At 45.7% G+C, this 26,992-nt stretch overlaps 1 protein-coding gene and 1 long non-coding RNA gene across 2 annotated transcripts in view; one reads left to right on the top strand and one right to left on the bottom strand.

Annotated features, from left to right (window-relative positions):
- Positions 1-26,992, bottom strand: part of LOC310711319 (kazrin-like) — a 214,299-nt gene that overhangs the window by 132,626 nt on the left and 54,681 nt on the right. The window lies entirely within an intron of this gene.
- LOC310711479 lies at positions 14,642-16,806 on the top strand. The gene is made up of 3 exons (XR_014528484.1): positions 14,642-15,075; positions 15,508-15,641; positions 16,669-16,806. It is a non-coding gene; the product is annotated as an uncharacterized lncRNA (long non-coding RNA).

Genomic DNA, 26,992 nt, shown 5'->3' with positions numbered 1-26,992 from the left:
ACCTGCATATCTCCAGTTGATATTATTATTATTATTATTATTATTATTATTATTATTATTATTATTACTATATTTTATTATCTATACCCCGCCCATCTGGCTGGGTTTCAGCCAGTCTGGGAGGTTTCCAGCAAAATATTAAAATACAACAATTCATCAAATATTAAAAGAGTCCCTAAACAGGGCTGCCTTCAGATGTCTTCTAAAAGTCAGATATTTGCTTATTGCCTTGATATCTGATGGGAGGGCATTCCACAGGGCAGGCGCCACTACTGAGAAGGCCCTCTGCCTGGTTCACTGTAACTTCACCAGAAGGCCCCTGGCACTGGACCTCAGTGTCCGGGCTGAACGATGGGGGTGGAGACGCTCCTTCAGGTATACAGGGCTGAGGCCATTTAGGGCTTTAAAGGTCAGCACCAACACTTCGAATTGTGCTCAGAAGCGTACTGGGAGCCAATGTAGGTCTTTCAGGACCAGTGTTATGTGGTCTCGGCAGCCGCTCCCAGTCACCAGTCTAGCTGCCACATTCTGGATTAGCTGTAGTTTCCGGGTCACCTTCAAAGGTAGCCCCACGTAGAGTGCACTGCAGATTACAACTCCCATGTGTGACTTTCCTGCCACAATGTCAGGCTTCAGGGAATTGGCTTCCTTCTCCCCGCTTTGGCAGCAGATAAGCAGAACAAAGAGAAAGGAGTCTCTTACCAGTAAAAATTTTTTATGATCACAGTGAGAGAACAAAGAATCCATTCCTGGGAATGAAGGTGCTCCCAATTAAGAGTTCCACCTACTTCCTCCCTAGTCACCCATGTCTTCTAACCTGATCTCGCAACCACTGTGCTTTCTGTGCTGCCACCTTATCTGCTCTTCTTGACCTTGGGCTGAGTGGATGAAGCGACAGTCTGTTAACCCTTTCTCTCTCTCCCAGTTCTCCTCCGCCTAGCTGTTCCCCATACAGTACTTCCCAGCTTCTGCCTTCTGAACTATGTCCCTCTGCAAACCACTGTTCTAAATCTATACTGTCCTCCTGCTTCTGGGATGATTCAGGAACCTGATCAGGAGCAGGTGGGGGCTCCAACCATTCCTCCTCAGTGCAGCCCTCCATAGCACGCTCCCTGACACACAATCACTGGGTGTTTGATAACATCCGCAGCAGGAGTAGGAAACTATTTTCAACCCCAGGGGCACATTTCCCCCATGGAAAACCCACTGGGAGCCAGAGGGAAAAAGTGAGCGCAAGAAAGAATTGTGACTCCAACCTTTGTACAATAGGCTACCTGTCTGCCACAAAATGCACAAAGACTTCTACCCTCCATTCAGACCAAAGCATTCCAGGGTGGTGTAGCGTGGGACCAGTGAGAAGACCTGGCCAGGGGGGAGATGAATCAGAGGATCGTAGAACTGTAGAGTCGGAAGGAACCCCAAGGGTCATCTAGCCCAACCCTCTGCAGTGCAGGAACTTCAACCAAAGTATCCCTGACAAATGGCCATCCAAAGTCTGCTTAAAAACCTCCAAAGAAGGAGAGCCCACTACCTTCTGAAGGAGTCTGTTCCACCATCAAACAGCCCTTACCACCAGATAGTTCTTCCAGACGTTTAGTCGGAATCTTCCTTGGAATTTGGATCCAGGTGTGTCCCTGGGTAGAGAGGCTTGGAGGACCACATTGGACTTCTAGGGCTGAGGTTCCCACCCTGATGTGGAGTGCCACTCTGTCATGCTCTACCTCCGCCATCTTTCCCAGCTCCAGGGGTTTAGCTAACGATCTTAGGCCAGTGATGGCCAAACTTGGCCCTCCAGCTGTTTTGGGACTACAACTCCCATCATCCCTGGCTAACAGGACCAGTGGTCAGGGATGATGGGAAGTGTAGTCCCAAAACAGCTGGAGGGCCAAGTTTGGCCATCACTGATCTTAGGCAGAGAAGGGAACCTCAGTCCCAAGGATGAATGTGGTCCTCCAAGACCCAGCTTTGTCTAGGTTCTCTTCTGCTCAACTTTCCATGGCCCACACGCCAGCAGCAGGCAGGGCAAGAGGCAGAGGTGGGATCAGCAATGAATATAAGCTTCACCTTTGTTCAGAAAGGTAGTTTCATACGATACAATGTAAGGGACCATGAGTGTCATCTAGTTCGACCCCCTGCAATGCAGGGATCTTTTGTCCAACGCGGGGCTCAGACCCACAACTCTGAGATTAAGAGTCTCATGCTCTGCCGACTGAGCTGTCTCCCAGATTCCTTCACACCCATCTATCTCCTCCATCCATGTGAGCAAGAGGCACAAGCAGAGTTGGAGGACACATTCCAGCCTGGCAAAAAAACACACTCAAACCAGCCGAAAAGCAGGCGCTGGGGGCCAGAGAGAGAGAGAGAGGCCTAGGGGGCCATACTCTGCTCTAGTTGCTGACCAGAACTCTCAAGTGAAAACAGCAGATGAATTTCTCAGTGGTAACACATGCTAAATGTCCACCTCTTCGATGCCTGCCTGCCAATCGCACATCACTTCACCGGCGTGTTACAACCAAATTAGCCCACTGAAGCATCTGCTGTGGCGGCCCATTTGGCGACTGGCCTATTCCAGTCATTACAGGCTATTAAAAACGTCACACTGTATTCGCTGCCATGCAAATGACAGCCCCAGAGAGGAGTTGTCTATTAGATCAAATTTGCGAATCTTAATTTTAAAAAGTGTGTCTAAACGATCCAACGTATGCCGGGGGTAGCAGCAACCTCTCTCTTTCCCCCCAGTGCCGGATCCGAAGATCAGAAGAGCTCTGATGGACCAGGCCAATGGTCCATCTGTTCTCACAGTGGCCAACCAGATGCCTGTGGGAAACTAGCAAGCAGGGTCCAATAGCAAGAGCCCTCTCCCCTCCTGGGGTTTCCAGCAACTGATGTTCAGAAGCATTGCTGTTTCCAACCGTGGAGGCAGAGCACTGTCATCATGGCTAGTGGCCATTGACAGCCCTCTTTCCTAATTCTCTTTTAAAGCCATCTAAGTTTATGGCTGGGACACGGGTGGCGCTGTGGGTTAAACCACAGAGCCTAGGACTTGCCAATCAGAAGGTTGGTGGTTCGAATCCCCACGACGGGGTGAGCTCCCGTTGCTCAGTCCCTGTTCCTGCCAACCTAGCAGTTCGAAAGCACGTCAAAGTGCAAGTAGATAAATAGGTACCGCTCTGGCAGGAAGGTAAACGGTGTTTCCGTGCGCTGCTCTGGTTCGCCAGAAGTGGCTTAGTCATGCTTGCCACGTGACCTGGAAGCTGTACGCCGGCTCCCTCGGCCAATAAAGCGAGATGAGCACCGCAACCCCAGAGTCGGCCATGACTGGACTCTTTACCTCTTTAAGTTTATGGCCATCACCGCCTCCTGCAGGCGTGAGTTCCACAGTTTAACCATCTCCCATCCCGCAAGGAGCTCTGAGGATTGCAGCTCAGTGAGGGGCGCCCTGGATCTGTCTTGCTGAGAACATTCAAAAACGACATTTCTCTGGATAATCTTGCAGTTAATGAATCGGGAGATGCCTTCCAGTTTATTCTAGTCCTGTGCTGAAATTAGCCCTACGATTATTTCACCTCCGAAGGAAGCCTATTAAAATGATTTCTTAATTTTTACATGGAGTGCCAGTTCTGTCTTTTCACTCCCTCTGCATTACCAAGGTGCATATGAACCTTGACTGCAACAAAGCAGGCTCAACGTGACTGAATATATACGATGGCATGAAGATTCTTTGCGTGTTGCCGTTTTGCTGGTGCATGCCTGCATATGGGAGCATTGCCAAAATGCTGCAAACCCCCACCATATGTAGCAAAATGAACCATTGTATCAGTATTCTTTGCCTATGGTGCCTTACCAATGTGCAGGAGCAAGTGTGTGCAAAAGACCAAAAAGGAGCATTGATGCAATCATATATACAATTGTACAATCAAGATTACTTTTTTAAAAACTGCTGTATATTGCTAGCACAGGTGGCTGGGGCAGATGTGAATTAGGAGTGGATTAGCTGTGGTCCTCCATATGTTCTCCAACCCTCCTCCATCCTCAGTGAGCGTGGCAAAGAGTCAAGGATGATGGGTGTTGTAGCTTAGTAATACAGTGGTGCCTCAGGTTACATACACTTCAGGTTACATGCGCTTCAGGTTACAGACTCCGCTAACCCAGAAATAGTGCTTTAGGTTAAGAACTTTGCTTCAGGATGAGAACAGAAATTGTGCTTCGGCGGCGCGGCAGCAGCAGGAGGCCCCATTAGCTAAAGTGGTGCTTCAGCTTAAAAACAGTTTCAGGTTAAGAACGGACCTCCGGAACGAATTGAGTTCTTAACCCGAGGTTCACTGATAGCTGTATCCTATTGCAAGCACAGCCAGAAACTATTAATAATCCTATCCTACTACAGATCTTATTAACCAGAGATACCAAGGAGACTTTTTTCCTTATGCAAAACACGTTTTCCCCTTCTGAGTGACCTATGGAAACAGCATGTGCTTCAACTCCTGAACAGATTTTAGAAAGCATCCCCATTTCAGGTACTGAGGAGAGGCAGAACATGGATGAAATACTCCTATCCTTAAAAACAAACAAATAAACCCACAACCAACTGTGGCGATCAATTTCCACACTGATTCTTCCATACAACAGCCCCTTCACCAGCCTTCAGATCAAATAGTTAATAGGATGGATGGATGAGTCCATTTCTAGGCTGTGTATGTTTCACTTCCATTCATTCATAAATCTGTTCCATTCTATTTCCCGAATGATCCTGAGCTTGCTTAAAAAAAAATAATCATGGACTTTTTGCTTAACAATATTCCAATGCTACTTAATGCCACACGGAATTAATTTATTTTTTTGAAAGGCTGAAATGTGCATTGTTGAAGGTGTAAGAGAATGAAGGAAGAAGTACTGGATATTATACGAATAAGTACAGACTATGATCTCCCAAGAAACCCTCATATAGCTCTCTTGATATTTCACTCTGAAGTCATAGCTGAGTAGTACACCGCTAACAACAACAAAACCATGTATTGCACAAAATATAGAAAAATAAAGGTTCCCCTACTGTAATTGATGGATTAAGGAAACCTGGCAAACTATCTTAACAATAAAACTTACATACATCCAGAGGTACCACTGTATAAGAGAAATGCAATACATAATCATCAAGTAAACAAATTTTTTTTTGAGAGGTGGGCCTTATTTTCAAATCTCTGGAATGATAATGTTAATTATGGCATTTCCCCTTTTTATTTATTCACGGTACTGTAGGATTTGTTTTGTTGTCTCTTTCCCTGCTGCACATGCTCTCGCCTCTTCTCTTCGATTCCTTTTCCCGATACATAATGGTTTTGGCTACAGATTGCACAAATAATACAACACAATATTAGTAACATCATTTTAAAATGTAAGTGGACCGAACAAAATCTTTGAGCCCTGCTGGATGAGGTCCAAACACTCCATTTAGTTCAGCATCCTATTTCAATGGCAGCCAGTTAGATGCTTCCGGGATGTCCCAGGGAGCAAAGGTGTCTTAAACAATCGCCCTCTTTTGTGGCCGGCTCCTGGCATCTGATATTCAGGAGTATACCTGTTTCTGGACATGGGAATTCCACTTGGGTATCATGGCTACCAAGGCTCCATAGAGGTGCCCTCCACGATGCTGAACGATCCTATTATTACACTCACTGCAGTTAGAAATTAGCTGCACTTGCTTATAAATGTCTGAAACAGTCAAGGGGGAAAAAGACAATAACCCCAAAATAAACACAAGGCAATCATGTCAAACCTAGTTCTCTTACACTCTGCAATTACGCGTGACGTTTGGTAAACTGCCACGCTGTGATCCGCCGTATCCCTCCTCCGCTCATTTCTCCTTGGCAATCAGCCTGCTGCGCCGCTACACGGACCGGACACCCTCTTCCTGTACCGTACAAGAGCTGATGTGATTACAATCAGCTTCCTTTATTCTCATAAACGCACAATCATGGCAGATCAGCAGCACAAACTCCCCAGAAGCCGAAGGAACGTGCTCGTTCATGCAACTCCGAGAGAAACTTCCCGTTTCTAAAGCAAGCGACCTTGACGAACCGTGCGTTTGTAACCTGAAGCAGAAACCGGTTTGAACAGAGAAGCAGTCTTCTAGCATCTCTTGGGCTCCTCCGCCCAAAAGGGAATGGTGTAAAATAATAATAATAATGTTCCTCTGCATTATCATCTTTACACCACTTGTTGCAAATGAACCACGGCATGCAATCTGTGTATATATGCAAGGAAATGTGGAACTGGAAGCAATTCTCTTGTGTAAGCTATGGATGGTAAATTGCTACTACTACTACTACCAGCAGTAGTGGAGGCATTGCCACTAAGATCAAACTTACAAAAAATTATTTTCAACTGGCATTTTAAACAAGCTTTTTGGGTGGCAGAGTTATCTTTGCATCTCTTTCTTAACTTCACTACATATCCCTTAGAAACTATCGGGTTAACAGACCCTCCAAGTGTTCCTATTGTCCAGGGACGGTCCCGGATTTATAGGAGCTGTCCCGGTTTCTGATTTAATCCCAGAATGTCCTGCTTTTCCTTAGGATGTCCCTATTTTCATCACAGAAATGTTGGAAGGTGTGGAGTTATGTGACTCCAGAGTCAAGCAGATGAGTAACTATACAACCTTTAGAAGACATCTGAAGGCTGCCCTGTATCCCTATAGTTTTTAAAACGTTTGTTGTTTTATTATGTTTTTATATATGTTGAAAGTTTCCCAGAGTGGTTGGGGCGACCCAATCAGATGGGTGGAATAATAATAATAATAATAATAATAATAATAATAATAATAATAATGTGATGATGATGAAATAGGATGTCCCTATTTTCATTGAAGGAATGTTGAAGGGTATGGGTTAAGCAGTACATAAATTGTTGCAATAAATAAATGCCCCCTCTTTTTAAAACCTTCTCCAGACTACAAAAGCTCTTTAACTCATTCCCTACTGGACTTGTTTTCCATCCTTGCCAACCTACACTGGACCACATGCTCTGGGTCTAATAAAGTCTCCAGGTTTCTGAATCTGGAGAAACCCATTTGATTCCTGAGTCCCAACACTTTTCCTCAGGAAATATGGGCCAGACTGAGTTAACATTTACTTTTCATTTTCTCAGCTGTCTCCCTTTCTTGGTGCTTAAACTGGGAATGCTGAGAAGCTTCCTCAAGAGCTGTGCTTGTGCTATCTAGCAAACCTGTCCCCGCCGAGAAGCCCCGTGACTTCAGGCAATTGCGCATAGTTCCATAATCCGAGAAGGCATTTTCGGGTAAGTAAACATGGGAGATGAAACATCCTTCAAATTGCAAAGGTTATCAAAACAGAAGAAATCTGACAAACACCTTTTTTTTTTTTACTGTGTCCCTTGTTAATACCAAGTGGTAAAACCATCCATCTGGAGAGGGAGAGAGATTATATATTCTTTCAGGAGCAATAAATCAAAGGCTGTAATGGACATTTGCTTTGTTTTGACTTGTCCTTTCTGTAACTTTAACTGGGTTTTAAGTGGCGTAATGACAAACTGGCAGGGTAGAGAACCTCAGGCCCACCTCACGCCTCTTCACCAGGCGATTGGGGTTTTCCTCAGGCCACGCCCCTTTGCCCTGGCCACACCCACACTGGCCCTGCTTGGCCCCTCCTCCCTTGTTTGTTTTTCCCTACCTCAGGGGTTCCCAAACTTATTTGGCCTACCATCCCCTTAAAATATAATAATTACTCAGTGCCCCCCTGGAAATCTGCCTTCTTTAAGCAAAGATGCAATGACAAATTTGTGTTCTTTTAAGTATATCTATATTTCTCCCTACGTCCTACAACATAGTAAAGAAGGATGTTGTTGTAAATAAGACACCTTGAAGCTTGAAATTATAAAATTTTATTTTTTTTAATCAACTATAGCAACATTCGCATTACACACAGAAAATTCAGATAATGAAGGATAATACAGTTGTACCTTGGTTCTCGAACGTAATCCTAACCGGAAGTCCATTCGACTTCCGAAAACGTTCAAAAACCAAGGCGTGGCTTCCGATTGGCTGCAGGAGCTTCCTGCACTCAAGCGGAAGCCGTCAATCGGACGTTCGGGTTCAAAAGAACGTTCAAAAACCGGAACACTTACTTCCGAGTTTTCCGCGTTCAGGAGCCAAAACGTATGACTACCAAGCCGTTCAAGAACCAAGGTATGACTGTATTAAAATAAAAATTATGAACAGCATTTAAAATAATCCTAATGAGAAAAACGAACTTGATGTGCTGCTACCAATGTTTTCGTCTCTTTTTGGCTCTCTTTTCGTCAGCAGAATTCTTTTGTTGTTGTTTAGTCGTTTAGTCGTGTCCGACTCTTTGTGACCCCATGGACCAGAGCACGCCAGGCACTTCTGTCTTCCACTGCCTCCCGCAGTTTGGTCAAACTCATGCTGGTAGCTTCAAGAACACTATCCAGCCATCTTGTCCTCTGTCGTCCCCTTCTCCTTGTGCCCTCCATCTTTCCCAGCATCAGGGTCTTTTCCAGGGAGTCTTCTCATCTCATGAGGTGGCCAAAGTACTGGAGCCTCAGCTTCAGGATCTGTCCTTCCAGTGAGCACTCAGGGCTGATTTCCTTCAGAATGGATAGGTTTGGTCTTCTTGCAGTCCACGGGACTCTCAAGAGTCTCCTCCAGCACCATAATTCAAAAACATCAATTCTTTGGTGATCAGTCTTCTTTATGGTCCAGCTCTCACTTCCATCCAGCTCTCACTTCCATTCCAGCATTCTTAAATCACCGCAATTAGCTATTTGCAGTTGGGTTTCTTTTTTTTTACTTCACCCAAGCCCTGGAAAACCCCTTGCCTCCAGCCCAACCGCTAGTTCCAGGAGATTCGTTGTCGCCACCCTGCAATGGCGCCTGACCTGGTGGCAAGCGTCATTACACAACAGATGAAACATGTACGGTGTTTCAATTTTTTTTCTTTTCTTTTCTCCTTTCTTTTTGTTTCCACTGCCCCTTGTTTTCATTCAACACCCCAAAATTGCACCCAAGACTACCACTGCTCCCCCAGATCATTCCAGCACCCCCACCCCCAGAGGTAGGTATTACCCACTTTGGGAAACACTGGCCTACCTGGAATGCATCCTTGAACTCTGATAATACCTCTTGCTTGCCCCGGCGGAGGATGTGTGAATGTAAACAGAAACTGTCCTGGTGTACAAAGCTAAGATTCAAAGCTGTGCACACTTTTGCCTCTGTCCCCCTCCCCACCTGCCATGTACCCCCATGTACCCAGGAACGTGGTAACCCCTTCCTTTCACACCTTCAGCATTCAGTCTGGGGGAACGTATATGCAATCCAGCCTACAAAAATCATAAGGGTGAAAAAGAGAACGAACCTTTCTGCATCATTTTAAAGGCTGAATGCAAGAGCTCCTGAGGCAAATTCCCTCCTCCTTACATTACATTACAAAGGCTAGCTTAATTTAACAGGTTATAAAGTTCCACTGTTTTCTGACTATCAACTTTTATTGTAGGGCATAAATTTTTTTTCTAATGAGATATAAATCGATGAGAGAGACACATTATCATAAAGGCAGCTTGGTTTCGCCATTTGCAAACTACAGCATCAAGGATCTCTCGTGGATCTGTCTGTCTGTCTGTCTGTCTATCTCCAATAACAACCAAAAATAATTTGAAGGAGGGTAGGGTAAAATATACCCCATGGTAATAATGTTATCATCATTTAGCTGGAGTTCGGCAGCAGCGAACTGTAATAAAATGAATAAACTCACCCCAAAATTTGTCTCCCTAAAATTTTTGATGTTGAATATTTCTTGGGTATTCTCTGAACCAGGGTAGCCAGAGTGGTACCTTTCAGAGGGTCTTGGGAATCCAGCTCACATCACCATCAGCCAGAGTAGTCAGTTGTCAGAGGTGATGGTAACTGTGGTCCAACAACACTTAAGAGGGCACCACAAATACCTTAAGTTCTTACTTTCTCATCTTTGAGCAAGTTTGACCACCAAGGCTGATCTCCGAGACACTGTTCTGAATTCCTCTACCATAAGTAGGAGGCTACTTTCAGTCACTTAAATAAATATTGCCAACGTTTGAGCATTTCAATGCTAGAAAAACTTCTGGATTTTCTGATGTTATTATTAATATTTCAACTCGCTTTGTTACAGCTCATTAGAACATGGATGTAGCCACTGAGTCCGTATAACATTGGCTCCCAGTACGTTTCCAAGCACAATTCAAAGTGTTGGTGCTTATCTTTAAAGCCCTAAACTGCCTCGGTCCAGTATACCTGAAGGAGCATCTCCACCCACATTGTTCAGCCCGGACACTGAGGTACAGCGCTGAAGGCCTTCTGGCAGTTCCCTCACTGTGAGAAGCGAGGTTACAGGGAACCAGGCAGAGGGCATTCTCGGTAGTAGCGCCCGCCCTGTGGAACGCCCTCCCTTCAGATGTCAAGGAAATAAACAACTATCGGACTTTTAGAAGACACCTGAAGGCAGCCCTGTTTAGGGAAGTTTTTAACATTTGATGTTTTATCGTGTTTTTAATATTCTGTTGGGAGCTGCCCAGAGTGGCTGCGGAAACACAACCAGATGGGTAGGGTATGTATAAACAAACATTATTATTATTATTATTATTATTATTATTATTATTATTATTATTATTTCTGCTGCTAATGACCTTAACCAAACAGTAGGGTGTGCACCCCTGAAATAATAAAATAAAATGATGTTTGTGTTTGAAATCCAATGATACTCCATTCAACTACCTGAAATTATTATTTATATTCAGTACCATTTGATAAAGTGCAATGGCATTTCAGTATTTAACAGCCTTTGGTAACTGGGACGAGGGAATGAGAAGAAGCAGCCCAAACACTCCCTCCTGCAGAGGCTGATGGCCAATGGAGGGGGAGGGAGATGGCAGATGGTGGAATGAGCTCCCATCCCAGCCGGAGTGGAGCCTGGGGTCCACCAGAGGGCATCCAGCAGCTCCCTGAAACAGGTAGCGTGGGCATTTGATTGTTGCGCTCTGGTGTGCAGCAAGGAATGGCTTCCATTGGAGCGTAAGACCAGGGGAGGCCAGGTGAGGTTCAGGTGGGATGCTGGCTCATCCCATGAGAGGACTGGGATGGAAGGGCTCTCTGTCTGAAACCCTGGAGAGCTGCTATCAGTCACAGCAGACACTACTGAGCCAGATAGACCAATAGTCTAAACTTGGATAAGGCAGCTCCCCATGTTCTGCCCTAACATCTATTTTCAGCCAATCTCTCTCTGCTCCAAACTTTGAAATCCAGTTCTTGCGTCAAATGGCAAGAAAAGAGATTGTAAGTTAACATCAGGAAAAAGTTTCTGATGGTAAGAGTTGCTCAACAACGGAACGGCCTCTCTTGGACTCTCCTTCATTGGAGGTTTTTATGCAGAGGTTGGATGGCCATCTGTGATGGAAGCTGTAGCTGTGGTTCCTGCATTGCAGGGGGGTTGGGCTAGATGACCTTTGGTGCCCCTTCCAACTCTATAATTCTATGATTGTGTTGACCACAATGCCTCACCTACAAGGCTTCACTTTTCTAAGAAGTCCTGGGGCTTGAGTTTTAATAAAGGGGTCCTGGGCGGATAAGAGAATTAGACCTAAACGTGGGTAAGGGATGAACGCTCACCCCCCAAAAACGGAGATAAAAGGTAAAGGCTTTACCCCTGACCATTAGGTCCAGTCATGGCTGACTCTGGGGTTGCGGCGCTCATCTTGCTTTATTGGCTGAGGGAGCCGGCATACAGCTTCCGGGTCATGTGGCCAGCATGACTAAGCCACTTTTGGCAAACCAGAGCAGCGCATGGAAACGCTGTTTACCTTCCCACCAGAGTGGTACCTATTTATCTACTTGCACTTTGACGTGCTTTCGAACTGCTAGGTTGGCAGGAGCAGGGACTGAGCAACGGGAGCTCACCCTGCCGCGGGGATTCGAACTGCCGACCTTCTGATCGGCAAGTCCTAGGCTCTGTGGTTTAACCCACAGTGCCACCCGCATCCCTAAAATGGAGATAATTAACCCTTAATTATTTTTCAATGCCCCCTCCCCAATTTTCCTTCCTCATCCTTTAGTCCCTTCCATATGTGTGTTCAAGCAGCCTCGAACTGTTTACCGATGCTAAAGACAAGCTTCTCTTGGGGCCTATTCACTCAACAGGACTGCCAGGGAAAACGTTAAGAAATTAATTTGGCCTACAGCAACATGTCAAAGATATGGGGGCGGGGGTTGAAAAGAGGGGAAATGTGGGAGGGGGGGTTGGGGAGCCAACACAACAAAAGCCAGGATTCAGCTTTAACTAGAATGTCAGCTCAGTGGAATGCAGAATGTCAAGACCGGAGTAATGACAAGCAACTGCAAACTGGTTATTATCTACTCTTTCCATGGAAGGGGGGGGGGGGGTGAAAATAACAGCTCATTAGGAAACCCCCATGAGGTTAAAACAGCAGACATAGTAAAGGGGAGGGGGCAAGGGGAGGAGAAAGAAGGTATTGTTTCTGGAAAAACATCTTCGGCAGCTCATGGCATCTCATGGAAAACAGCTTGCTTCTCCTCCTAGACGAGGGTAATGTGAGGGGGGGGGGCGAGACAGAAGCAATGGGGGGTGGGGGTGGGGATGGGGATGGGGAAGGAACACCCACCACCACCACTGTGCTCACCAGCTTCCAACAAACGCCCACCTATGGCAAACTAACGCCTAACCGCATCCAATTCAGTGATAACTCTGGTTACAGATGCTTCAGGTTACGGACTCCGCTAACCCAGAAATAGTACCTCAGGTTAAGAACTTTGCTTCAGGATGAGAACAGAAATTGTGTGCTGGTGGCGTGGCGGCAGCAGGGGCAGCGGGTGGCCCCATTAGCTAAAGTGGTACCTCCGGTTAAGAACAGTTTCAGGTTAAGAACGGACCTCCAGAACAAATTAAGTTCTTAACCTGAGGTATGACTGTATTCTGATTCTTCTGTAGGTGGTGAATTCTCCTTCCTTGGGGAGGCTGGAGGATCATCTGTCAGGGATTCTTCAAGTTGTGATTCCTGAATTGCGGGGTGGGGGGGTGGGGGGGGTGGGGTGTCGGGTTGGACTAGATGAACCTTGGGTCACGGTTCTCTGGAGAAATCGCCTGTGATGGCTCTCAGAACTCAGCAGGGGCTCTTGCCTCTGCACTCTGCTCGGAGGGAAGTGTCAGGTCGGCTAATGAGGGAAAGCATGTTGCAAACCTCCCCAAGATTTACAGATAAAGGGTGGTATGCAAATTAAATAAATAAATGACAATAATAAAATGGGATTGCACCCTACATGGCTCTCCGTGGTAGGATCTTACGTCCTTATACCTTTTTTGCAGGTCCAGATATGAGAAGTGCCCATCTGACAGGAAGGCTAAGGCAATATAATCGTGTGAGGGAACCTGTAACACAGCCTTCTCCAACCTGTTACCCCAGAGATGCTTGCAGTATAAAGGTAAAAAAGTAAGGTAAAAGACCCCTGGATGGTTAAGTCCAGTCACAACGACTATGGGGTTGTGGCACTCATCTCGCTTTCAGGCCGAGGGAGCCAGTGTTTGTCCACAGACAGCTTTCCAGGTCATGTGGCCAGCAGGACTAAACCACTTCTGGAGCAATGGGACATTGTGACAGAAACCAGAGCACACAGAAACACCGTTTACCTACCCGCTGCACCTATTTATCTATTTGCTCTGGTGTGCTTTCGAACTGCTAGGTTGGCAGGAGCTGGGGCAGAGCAACTGGAGCTCACCCTGTCACAGGGATTCAAACTCTGGACCTTCTGATCGGCAAGCCCAAGAGGCTCAGTGGTTTAGACCACAGCGCCACCCACAATCCGCTTGCACTATAACTTCTAGTCCGTTAGAGCAAACGGGGCACCAGCCCCCATCTGCCTGCCTTCTTGCATAAGAACAGTTCAGGAGGAGGTAGCACTATTTGCCAGTTTTCTCCTTCTTGGTTCCTTAGTGCTAGCCTTGTAGAATTTGCAGCAAGGGCAGCAACAGAACTAAATCCACCTGTTTCTGCCTGCTGTTGGCTCTGGCGCCACCTACTGCTGGTCTCCCTGCCTTCTGCCCTATCCGTCCCAATGGGACCAGCCAGCGCTTAGAATGGAATAGCTTCTGCTCATGCCACAGGACTCCCCCCCAGTCAGTGACAGCTGGGATAGCTCAGTTGGTAGAGCACGAGACTCTTAATCTCAGGGTCAACGGTTCAAGCACCATGTTGGACAAAAGATCCTTGCATTGTGGTCCCTTCCAGCTCTAAAATTCTATTTTATGATTCTACTGCTGTGCCCACCCAAATCTGCTCTGCAGTTTCCCCAAAACTGGAAGACAAAGCTTTCCCGTTGTTACTGTCATTACAAGATGTGCATCACTTTGGGAGACAGTATTTGTACGAAAAGCTGGATAGAAACCTTAAGAAATAAAATGGGTGTTTTAGTAAAAACCCTACACAAACAGCATCTTGAGGCAATCACATACCACAATCAGATTACAGTCATACCTTAGTTTTTGAACAGTTTAGTTCTCAAACGTTTTGGCTCCCGAACTCCGCAAACCCGGAAGTGAACGTTCCAGTTTGCGATCTATTTTTGGAAGTTGAATGGACTTCCAGAATGGATTCCATTCTTCCTCCAAGGTACGACTGTAATGCCCCTTTTTAGCAGAGTTTTATCAAAACATACGCGTAAGATGAGAGGAAGTCAAAGTAGGAAATGAATTGAGTGAACTGGCACTGTGGCAAAGCACACACGCTCCACTTCCAGGTTTAATTTTGGAAATTATCGCAGCTAGGGGAGAATTCAGAAAGAGTGGAATGCCCAGCATGGAAAACAAGGAGAGGAGTATTGAGAAAATGGAATAGAGTAAATTGCCTCTGTGCACCACTGTGACATCAGCAGCCAGCGCAACAAACCTCACATCTATTTGCATGCAAAGCAACCAACTTGCCACCTGCTCAGAAAATGGGCAAAGATTACTGGCTGCCTTTAACAGGTTTGCAAGCAAAGATTCGAGAATGACCCTGGACATAACAGAGGTGAGCACAAACAAGGACAGAGATTGTCGGGGGTGGGGACAGGATCCAGTGGAATCAGCGTCCCTGTATGACAGCAAACAGACAACAAGAGCCAAAAGATAAAAAATTACTATACAGTGGTACCTCGAGTTAAGTACTTAATTCATTCCGGAGGTCCATTCTTAACCTGAAACTGTTCTTAACCTGAAGCACCACTTTAGCTAATGGGGCCTCCTTGCTGCTGCCGCGCCGCCAGAGCACAATTTCTGTTCTCATCCTGAAGCAAAGTTCTTAACCTGAAGCACTATTTCTGGGTTAGCGGAGTCTGTAACCTGAAGTGTATGTAACCTGAAGCATATGTAACCTGAGGTACCACAGTATTGTGCTCAACACGCACATATGAAAGAATACGTAGAAAAATATGTGTAACATATAATGATATATATGTTACAGCTTGCAGTTACAGCTAGTTGGAGGAAGAACTGCCAAAAAATGATCCAAGGAAGACTCAAATCTTGTGTTGCTCGAGATGAGAGGATAGAAAACTATCAAGATGCCTTAGCTGCACAGGAGGATGAAAAACAAGGGCCAGTACAAATGCCTGCTGAGGCTTGGACAACTGTTCAAAGCATTCCACGTTTCCCACCTATGCTTTCTTCTGGGCACACTGAGATGCAGAGAAAAAATATTAATCCATCTTGCGATATATCCGAGCTGACAGTTACCAGACTGAGTCTGATCAGTCAGAACAAAAGGAGGGCAAGAACAGGAAATGCTAATTAAGAGATACATACCCTCTAGAAATTTGTCAGATGAATAACAGAAAGTATACGTATTTCGCAACCGTGATGAAACTTGGGAAACCGTGAATATAAGGGCATAACAAACTGAGATATGCAAAAGCGAAGGAGATGTGTAGGTCTAACAGTGGGCCTATGCAGCACTGGGAAAACAGAGATTTTAAAAAATAATAAATAGTGCGGTGCAATGGTTAGACCAGTGTTCCTCGAACTTCGGCCTCCAGCTGTTGTTGGACTACAACTCCCATCATCCCTGACCACCAGTCCTGAAAGCTAGGGATGATGGGAGTTGTAGTCCAACAACAGCTGAAGACCTAAGTTCGAGAAACACTGTGAGACAAAGGCTAAGATCGCTTGGGTTGAAATACCCATTTAGGTGCAAAGACCACTGGGTGAACTTTGGAGTCACTCTAAGCCACTCTAACATACCTTTTGGGGGTGTTGAGAAGCTAAATGAAGGGGGGGGGAATGTCCACGTGTTGTTATGTGAAAGGAAGGAGGGGATATAAAAATGGGGGGGGGGTAGAGTGAATAGAAAAAATGTAGATAATGTACACTGGGGTCCTTTTGAGGGCCTGAGGCATTTCAAGCTGTTAAATTAAACAAGGTGTTTTTATGTTTAGGAAGGAGTAGGGATGGAACAGCACATCTGTAACAGGCTCCATCAATAAAGAGGGGAGTGGGGTAACATGGCCAGATGTGGGTGCTTTATAATTTTGACACTCCCTGCAAGTAGCTCTTGAGAAGTTTTGATATTCTGTACAGTCGACTCACCCAACTCACCTCCTTAACATCCCTCTTAAATTATGTACAGGATTTGATGGACATACAGAGCTAAAGACTTTGATCCTGTACTTGAGAGTGGATGCCAGGCCTAGACCAGGTAGCTCATTCAGAAGGAAGAAGCCTCCATGAAAGAAGAAGAAGATTGGCTAAATAAACTTTTGAACTACAGTGGTACCTCGGGTTACAGACACTTCAGGTTACAGACTCTGCTAACCCAGAAATAGTACCTCAGGTTAAGAACTTTGCTTCAGGATGAGAACAGAAATCGTGGAGCGGCAGTGCAGCAGCAGCGGGAGGCCCCATTAGCTAAAGTGGTACCTCAGGTTAAGAATAGTTTCTGGTTAAGAACGGACCTCCGGAACGAATTAAGTTCTTAACCCGAGGTACCACTTTATGCAGGACAAATTAGATAACATGAAACCCAAGAAAGGAAGGACTCTGAATTTTTTAAAAAAGCGGTAAACATTTATTGCATATTCTTTAAGCTTTGTGTACAGATTTATACACTGGTATAACTGTTAAAAGTCACTTGTATTAAGATGAAAAGGGTTTAAAATTGGATTATCAAGAATATAAGGTTTTGTGGATGTGCATGAACAAGTATTAAACAATGAAACCAAGGAGGGAGTGGAGTGAAGTCAAGAAAAATTACATGTTAAAAAATTACCGTATTTTTCGCTCTATAAGACGCACCAGACCACAAGACGCACCTAGTTTTTGGAGGAGGAAAACAAGAAAAAAATATTCTGAATCTCAGAAGCCAGAACAGCAAGAGGGATTGCTGCGTAGTGAAAGCAGCAATCCCTCTTGCTGTTCTGGCTTCTGGGATAGCTGCGCAGCCGGCATTCGCTCCATAAGACGCACACACATTTCCCCTTATTTTTTAGGAGGGGAAAAGTGAGTTTTATAGAGCAAAAAATACGGTACTTATGGTGTGTGTGTGTGTTCATGTTATATATTGTTGTCATTATTTTTTATATTTTTCTTTTTGGAAAATCAATAAATTGTAAAAACAAACACACACACACACACACACACACACACACACAAACACACACACACACACACACCCCTCTTAAATTCTGTCAAGTTCAGCATCCTTCTCACAGTGGCCAAGCAAGCAGGACCCGAGCCCAACAACAGCAACTCTCTATTCATGATTCCTAGAAGCTAGTATGGTGGTACCTTGGTTCTCAAACTTAATCCATTCCGGAAGTCCGTTCCAAAACCAAAGCGTTCCAAAACCAAGGTACGCTTTCCCAATGAAAGTAATGCAAAACAACCCCTAAAACAGCAATTTAACATGAATTTTACTATCTAACGAGACCACTGATCCATAAAACGAAAGCAATAATCAGTGTACTGTACTATAAAATAAATAAAGACAGTATTGTAGATAATAAAAATAAAAATAATTATTTTTTCTTACCTGCACTGATGATGGTCATTGTTTGGACGGGGGGCTTTTATCCATTTCCGCAGTCACACTATCAATCAATCAATCAGTAGCTGAACTGGGTTCAACACAGTCACAAAAACAAATTAACCAAAAAAACCTCAAAAACGCAAAATAAATGGCAAAAAAAAAAAGCGCCAAACTTAATTAGTTCCGGAAGTCCATCTGACTTCCAAAAATTTCAAAAACCAAGGCACAGCTTCTGATTGGTGCAGGTGCCCCGGAAACAATAGCCAACAGCCACATCGGACGTTTGGCTTCTGAAAAACATTCGAAAACCGGAACACTTACTTCCAGGTTTTCGGTGTTTGAGAACCAAGGCAGTTGTGAACCAAGGTACCACTGTACTGGGAGAAATACTGGCTCTGACCCAGCCATCACGGCTAGCAGATGACAGAATCTAGGCTATCACTGTCTAGATAGGGGCATAGCTGGGCCACTAGCCAAAACTGATGGACGGCACGCTGCATCACTGAGTCCACCTGAGCCTCTGGCAACCGTGATGGATCCAGATGTTCCTGCTCCTTTAGGGGGGAGTGTAAGCTCAACAAAAGCAGCCCACCCCCCATCTATCTGGTCTAGGGAATCACCTGCTAGTAGTGTCCTACCTTTGTGGGGGAAAATAAAACAAAATGCTTTGTTTCGGAACCAGAAGTCTAGCCATCTTAAACCGAACAACACACAAGGAATGAAAGAAAGGAACAGAAAATAACCAAAGCATCAAAGGAAAGAAGGTCAGCAAAAAGGGGACAGCAACAGCTGTTAAGAAATGGCAGATGACGATGTCAAGACAGAAGCACTGATGGGTGAAGCAGATATGCAAAATTAAAGTGCCTACTGTCTTTGATGTTTAGCGGTGGACACAGGAGAGAGCGCGGAAAGGAGCCACAATTTCAAGTGGCAAAGAGAGGAAAGAAAGGAAGAGGGAAATATCAACCACGGAAAGGTCAGGGATGGGAGGATTTTCCCTCCGTTGTTCCTTTTGATGTTCCTCTAAATTGCTCCACTCTTCCGGAATTCCAGCCGGACTTGGAGGATGTCTAAAATTAGTTCCAGAACTGGAGCGTGTGTGCTTGTCTGCTGGGGCTCTCAGATCCATCCTTTTATCCTCTCTCAACAACGCTGACATGCAGATTTGCAGTGATATAGCATGGCACCCCCCCCCAAACCTAAATTGTGCTTGTTTCTGCATCAAGATTCGTTTTGTGTCCAGGCTGAACGATGGGGGTGAAGATGCTCCTTCAGGTATACTGGGCCAAGGCCATTTAGGACTTTATAGATCAGCACCAACATTGATACGCAGCCATACGTACCCAATCAAAAATGCTGCCCAGTTGATCAATGCAATATGGGCCAATGGTGTGGTTCCATATAAAACAGCTTCCTATGTAGATCCTGCAAGCCTAAAATTTGTTTAAATGATGCTGAGATGGATGGACCACCGATTTAAGTTGAGATAACAGCAGCATCCTAAGTTTCTAGGTTCCATTCAGATAGCATAGCTAATAGCCCTTGTTAGAATTGCGCTCTCTCTCTCTCTCTCTCTCTCTCTCACCCCATGTGACTTTGTTTAATCTTTTAGGTAAGGAAGCATCACTGAGAAAAACCTGGTAGTGGATACATGAACAAGGAGATGTTCCGAGCACCAGGAGAATGCAATATCACATGCTGAGAGTGGGCTGGGATGTTGTTCTCACAAGCTCAAGCCTTGCTGCCTGCAGGTCGTTTGTTACATCTTGACCTTTGCAAAACACTGGAGGCGCATAAAAACCAGAACATCCAAGCAGAAGGGCTGTGTCTGAAGCAGCCCAATGGGCCCCGGCAAAATCCATTCATTGCAAAGGTATCTTGTCTTGCATGGCATCATTGCCAGTGCTCTGGAAGCATTTCTTGGTGCCAATTGTGCCACTATGTTTCTTTTTTACTTTTTAATTGCTTACAGCTGCACAGGTTTTGTTATCAGCACTGCAGTGCATTCGGAGGGTTCCTTCTCCAGCTGTTGGCCCCCCCCCCTCACCAGCTTTGAGATTTTTTTGGGGGGGTGGACACAGTTCCCACTGCTGTCAAAGGAAACTTTGGTCCTAAACCCAGTGCCTAAGCCATGTTGGAGGGTGGGATTGTTTTTTAATTTTGCAGGGAGGAGGTGGGGGTCATGGATAGGATGTGATACCCCTCCCGCTCCTTGCATATGCAAACTCCACAAAAATTGCTCCACAACACGACTGCAAATAAAAAAGGGTGCATGTTGTGCATTAAGTATAACACATAGTTTGACACTTAGCGCTGTGGGTTAAACCACAGAGCCTAGGACTTGCTGATCAGAAGGTCGGAGGTTCGAATCCCCGTGATGGGGTGAGCTCCCGTTGCTCAGTCCCTGCTCCTGCCAACCCTAGCAGTTCAAAAGCATGCCAGTGCAAGTAGATAAATAGGTACTGCTCTGGTGGGAAGGTAAACGTGCGCTGCTGTGGTTCACCAGAAGTCGTTTAGTCATACTGGCCACACGACCTGGAAGCTGTACACCAGCTCCCTCGGTGAGCGCCGCAACCCCAGAGTCGGCCACGACTGGACCTAATGGTCAGGGGTCCCTTTAACTTTACCTTTACTTATTACCTTTTTTAAAAAATAATAATAATCTAAAACAAGTAAGAATCCCACACAAGGAAAATCTTGGGAAAACCACGCTAAAATGAATGCAGTATTTTAAATCTGACTAATACCGCCCCTGCTTTTAAAATCTGCCATGGCTACTTCTGACAAAGCGGATTATTTTTGCTCAAAGAAGTTCATACAGCAATATATTGGAGAATCTTTTTCAAGGTGGGGTGGGACTCTTTTGTCATTGTTGCCTAGCCCAGGATCTTTTTGCTGGAGATCCCTTTCCCTGGGAGTCCCTTTCTTCTTGTAGCGACACCTGCTTTGGGGAGGTGGGGGCAGGCTGTGCAAACAGCAGTCGCCACCGTCTGACTCTCGATGGTCCATCTGCAGTTTCCAGGTCACTAACTCCCGCCCCGAAAGAGCCTCATGTATTTTAAATGTGCAAATTGGATGGGTGACTCATCCCTTCATCACCCCGCCATTCGCATTCTCGCCCGCTTTCCCCCTAATTTGTGAAGACAGGCTGTCAAGACCAGTGGGATGTGGCGAGGTTTGTGGGAAGCCCAAGGGGAGCGCTTTGCAAATGGGTTCACCAGGATATCTAAGTGGTCCTCAGCTCTGGCCCAATTATTAAAAGCAGGGAAGACATGGAATGCGGTTGCGAGGCTGCCAACTGGAGCCAGACAATTGCCATCATAACGGGCCGGCCCTTCATCAACTGCTATTCTGTTCCCAATCTGTTTGGAGCAGGGCTGGGGAACCTTCTTATCCTCTCAACCAGAGAGGTGCATTACCTTTAAGGCAACTATCTGGGGGCTACCTGCCAACGGAGGGTGGGCAGAAGGCAAACAATGGGGGCAACAGATGCAAATGTTACTCTGTCCAGAAGGCTGGTGGTAAGCTCCAGGACACATTCCAGCCAGGCAAAGGCTTCAAGGGAACGAAACAGGGCAAACTGAGGGGGCTGGGGAAGGCTCTGAGGATGAGATAGAGAGGGCTGCTGGGGGAGACGTTTAACCCTGGGGACTGAAACTGACCCCCCCTCTGATTTAGAGGCTGGTTTTTTTAAAACAACAACAACAACAACAACAACAAAACAATAGCCTTAAGGTGGCCACTTACGCATAGGCACACAGATTTTGTAATATTTGCACCTGCTGATTTCACAGAACTGTAGAGTTGTAAAGCGACTACAGTGGTACCTCAGGTTACAGACGCTTCAGGTTACAGGCTTCGCTAACCCAGAAATAGTACCTCAGGTTAAGAACTTTGCCTCAGGATGAGAACAGAAATCACGTGGCGACGGCGCAGCAGCAGCAGGAGGCCCCATTAGCTAAAGTGGCATCTCAGGTTAAGAATGGTTTCAGGTTAAGAACGGACCTCCGGAACGAATTAGGATCTTAACCCGAGGTACCACTGTATGAGAGTCATCTAGTCCAACCCCCTGCAATGCAGGAAACTTCTTGCCCAAAGTGGGGCTTGAACCAACAGCCGTGAGATTAAGAGTCTCATGCTCTACAAATTGGTGATTTCATGAGAGGGAGGTTTTCTTTCCCCCCTTTGCTTCCTTTTTCTTTTAACTGGACTCAAACCCTCCAGTCTTCAAGGAGAAGTCTGAGCACCTGGTACTGGGGGTTCTTGTGTCAACACACCAAACACACCAATGGAAAATGAGTATATGGATTACAGTTGAATCTATGTGTTGAACAAGACCTGCTAAGCCATGTATTTGCCCACACTGGTTCTCGAAATAGTCAATAAACACTATCCATTCCTCCTTATCTTCGTTTTCTCTTATCCTGTTCTTCAGACCAGCTAGTCCACCATATTTGAACAACTTACGCAGCCATTCTTCCTTAGTGGGTACTACACTTGTTCTCCACCTTTGTGCCAATAAGGTTCTAGCTGCAGTGGTGGCGTGTAGTAGTAAACTCTTCTGTTTACTCTGGGTGACCAGATGCCTGTGGGAATCCTGTAAGCAGGACCTGAGCATACCTGTCAACTTTTCCCTTTTCTTGCAAGGAATCCTATTTGGAATAAGGGAATTTCCCTTAAAAGGGGGGAAACGTTGACAGCTATGGACCTGAGTGCAATAGTTCTCTCCTTTCCTGCATTTTCTGACAACTGGTATTCAAACTGCAAAGGAGGGCACAGCCATTGGCGTTAGTAGCCACCCATAGCCCTCTGCCCCATGAAATAAAATTAAAGGTGAGGGAAAATCAGTGAGGGCATCCTGCCTCTCTCTCTTTGGGAGATTCCTGGGGCCCAGTCTGAAAATATTCGCAGGAAATCAAGATACCTGGATAGCTCAGTTGGTTAGAGCATGGCGCTGATAATGACAAGGTTACAGGTTCGATCCCCATTTGAGACAGCCTACACATTCTTGCATTGCAGAGGGTTGGGCTAGATGACAACGAAGGTCCCTTCCTACTCTACAATTCTACGAAACCACCCTGGACTTCTGAAAAGCCTTATCCCTGAGAAGTCACTTACAGAAAAGTGGCTCACAGAGGCAGAGCCATCCAAGGAGAAAATGAGCGTGGCTGATCGGCCCATGCATTAGTAATGCCAACAGCCTCCCATGGCGTGGCCATTTCGACGGCACCACATGGAGAGGCGAAGGAGTGCACCGCTGGCGGAGACCCCAGCCTCCTCCTCCTCCTCCAGCGACAGCTGAAAGGGGCAGCGAAGGGCCAGCCCGTCAGGAATCAATGCCACTTCAAATTCATCTTCCATCACAGCGAACCTCCACAGCGCTCAAGGCAAAGGGGTTATTAATGGGCCGTGTCAACTGGTATGAACAATAGCGGGCGTCCCAAGAGTGCGCCTCTTCCCTTCCCTTTCGTCTCCTGCTCCTTAGATGGCGGCTGACTGAAGTCGTCTGCGCAGCTGATACCTGTGATCAGCGGCCCCTCTCTCTTCCCAACGCATCACACGAGGCGATTAAAGAGCATGCAGAGAGCTCGGGCAACGTAATAAAAAAAAATGGTAACAAGCGATTTGACTCGGAGACGAGAAGACAACCCGCCAGGGATACTTGGAGGTGGCGGCATTTGCGGGATTTGGGGAAACTGGCCAAGCCCATTGCAAGGTGGGCTCGTCGCTCCTCTGAGGTTTGGGAAAGGCTCCTAATGGGTCCAGCACAAGCCCCCTTGCTACATACTCAAGTATGTAGGAGTTCCAGAGGTTGCAGCCTCTGACATGCTACTCATCCACAGCTCAGTGGCAGTGGGTCTGCTTTGCTCAAAAGAGGAATCAGTGGCACCCGCCCTGTGGAACGCCCTCCCACCAGATTGTCAAAGAGAACAACAACTACAAGACTTTTAGAAGACATTTGATGGCAGCCCTGTTTAGGGAAGCTTTTAATGTTTGATGCATTACCATATTTTAATATTGTGTTGGAAACTGCCCAGAGTGGCAGACCAGCCAGATGGGTGGGGTATAAATAATAAATTTATTATTATTATTATTATTATTATTATTATTATTATTATTAGGTTCAATCTCTGGCACCTCAGTGCGAAAGGATGCCCATTCCAAACCCTGGGGGGGGGGGGGGAATCTACTGCCTGTCAGTGAAGACCAGGTGTGGGGAAACCTTTCTAAATGACACAATTCCCAGCCGGCATGCAACGCAGGGTCAGAGAGTTGTGTAGCCTGGGAAGAGTCCTGAGGGCCAGACAGGGAGGCCTGGGGGCCGCACTCAACCCCAAAACCTAAGGTGCCCTATTATCAGCCAGGATGGCTCAGTTGGTTAGATTAGAGCATGGTGCTGATAACTACTTATTGATGGAAAGGTTAACAGAAAGGGTATGTGAAAGAAAACAACGTGAGAAACTACATAACTTTTACATAATGTGCTCCTCCTTTATTACATCTGCATCAAAGAAAGAACATGCATTTAAACCACCTAAGACACATGGGAGAATGTGGAATAATATTTTTTAAACCAGCAACCGTAGAAATAATTTTTGATTTGATTATATTACTAATGTCATTACCTGGACGTAGTTGGGGCTATTTTTTGGGGGGGGGGAGAAGGGGAAAACTATTTCATTGCTTGTATTTGATTATATGTTGTTCTTATATTCAACTAATAAAACATTAAAAAAAAAAAGGTTGCAGATTCGATCCCCGTATGGGACAGCTGCATATTCCTGCATTGCAGGGGATTGGACTAGATGATTCTCAGGGTCCCTTCCAACTTTCTGTGTGTTGTGCTTTTTTTCTAAAACAATGTTTAAGGGTACTCTCATTTTCCTAATATTGAAATACTGCCCCTCAATGAGGTCAAGCTTAGATTCACAAAATGTTCAGGGGTATGCATATTCCTACGTACCCCCAGAAAAAAAGCACTGTATATATATATATATATATGAAATAATTTCATTTGTAAAAAATAAAGTGATACAGAAAAAAAGAAGGGGAAGTGAAAGAAAGAAAAAACAAAGATGTGTATACTGTAAGAAAGAAAATAAATATATACAGAAATGCAATATAAGATACTCCCATACGTACATTCTTATATAAACTGATACAGTGGACACTCTGGTTGTGAACGTGATCCGGATGCACGTACGCAACCCGCAGCGTCCGCAACCCGCAGCGGTGCATCTGCACATGCATGGGTTGCGATTTGGTGCTTCTGTGCATGTGAAAAATGCAATTTAGCGCTTCTGCGCATGCACGGCCGCCGAAGACCGGAAGTAACCTGTTCTGGTACTTCCAGGTTTCTGCTGTCCGCAACCCAAAAAAACGCAACCTGAAGCGTCTGTAACCCGAGGTATGACTGTATACTTTTATTAACCTAATGCTTATGTAGATGTTAACAGTGTACTACATTCTGCATAAACTCATTCCAAATGTTATTATATTTATTCCAAATATATATTATATTTATTATATTTACCGTTCATAAGTTGTGAGTGTTGTCCCTTCCAACTAGGAAGGCAGAAGACATCCTCAAGCTGATCAGGCCTGAGGTCCGACTCAGTATAAAGACAGCTTCTCACCTTTCCATGTTGCTCGTTTCCCCAACTTTGGCACTGCCAAGCCCATCACAAGCCAAGCCCAGCTCCTCTGAAGTCTGGGCTCACCCCATCCCAATTTGGCATCCTTCCCATTCAAAGAGACCTGTGATAACACCTGGAGTTCATGGCCTCTGGTGTGCTGCAGTGGAGGCTTTCCTGCACACAATGGAGAGCTCAGACCTAGTTCATGAGCCCCGCTGCCCCATTCCTATTCCCATTACCAGGTAGTTGGGGGGAAGGGGTGGCTGTCAGGGGGTGGGTTAGGACTTGGAAGTGGTCAGCAGGTTTACAGCGAAAGTTGGCTGAGCTCCCCTGTGCTCTTGATGTCATTGGCAGCGCACAGAAGTTAAAACTTTGGAATAATATAACAGGGTCCCATTCCCTATTAAGATAAGTTTTTTCTTCCAGCAGGCGGGAACCATCACTGGGCTTCTAGCGCTTGCTTTTCTCTGCCCTCCTCATTGCTTTTTCCTCTTTCACTATGCCTATTCAATTGTGGTCCTGCAGGCAGGGACTCTCCTATCTTTGAATCAACATGCAGCAGAATATTTTATGCACCTTAGAAGTGAATATTAATAATAACAGCAGCAGCAGCAGCAGCTTTTAAAACCCGAGAACAGGAATGAGACCCTACAGCCCTTCCTGTGGATGCAGATGGGTGTTGCAGTCCAAAAACAGCTCTATGAGGTAATCTTACAAAGAAACTCGTCCCGGTATTTGTGTGTTTAGCAGAGCACTAAAGCCAGCAAGGGATCAGCATTTGGGGTGAGAAGCAGTTTATTACCCAGACAGGTTAGTTTAGGGTAGCTCCTAAGTCACAACTTGAGGCTTTCCTGACACCCTCATAATCTCAAATGTTCAGCAGAGCTCTGGGAAAACCGGCCGCAATCCATCTCTGCTCTGTGTGTGTTTTTTGCCGACTCAGAACTTTTTCTTTAAAAAGAAAAAATGAATTCCGCCGTAGTTCCTTCAGCTGCTGACAGCTACAATCCTTTATAAGAATTACAGGACCATTTACTGCAGAGCTGCACTGTCGGAGGGCAATGTAAACACACCGGAACGCGGAGAAGCCTGGGTAAAGAGGGGTAAAGAGGGCTTCTGTGAAAAGAGGCAGAGGTGGACTAGAGGTGTAGTGGTTAGTTCGCCAGACTAGGACTTGGGAGATCAGGGTTCAAATCCCCACTTAACCCTGAAGCTCACTGGATGACATCGGGCCAGTCACTCACTCACAGGCTAAGCTTAATTGCTGAATTGTAGAATTGGGAGGGACC

This window comes from Podarcis liolepis (genome assembly GCF_965112155.1).
Source record: "Podarcis liolepis genome assembly, chromosome: 7".
Taxonomy (NCBI): domain Eukaryota; kingdom Metazoa; phylum Chordata; class Lepidosauria; order Squamata; family Lacertidae; genus Podarcis; species Podarcis liolepis.
This window is presented reverse-complemented; position numbering and strand designations above follow the sequence as displayed.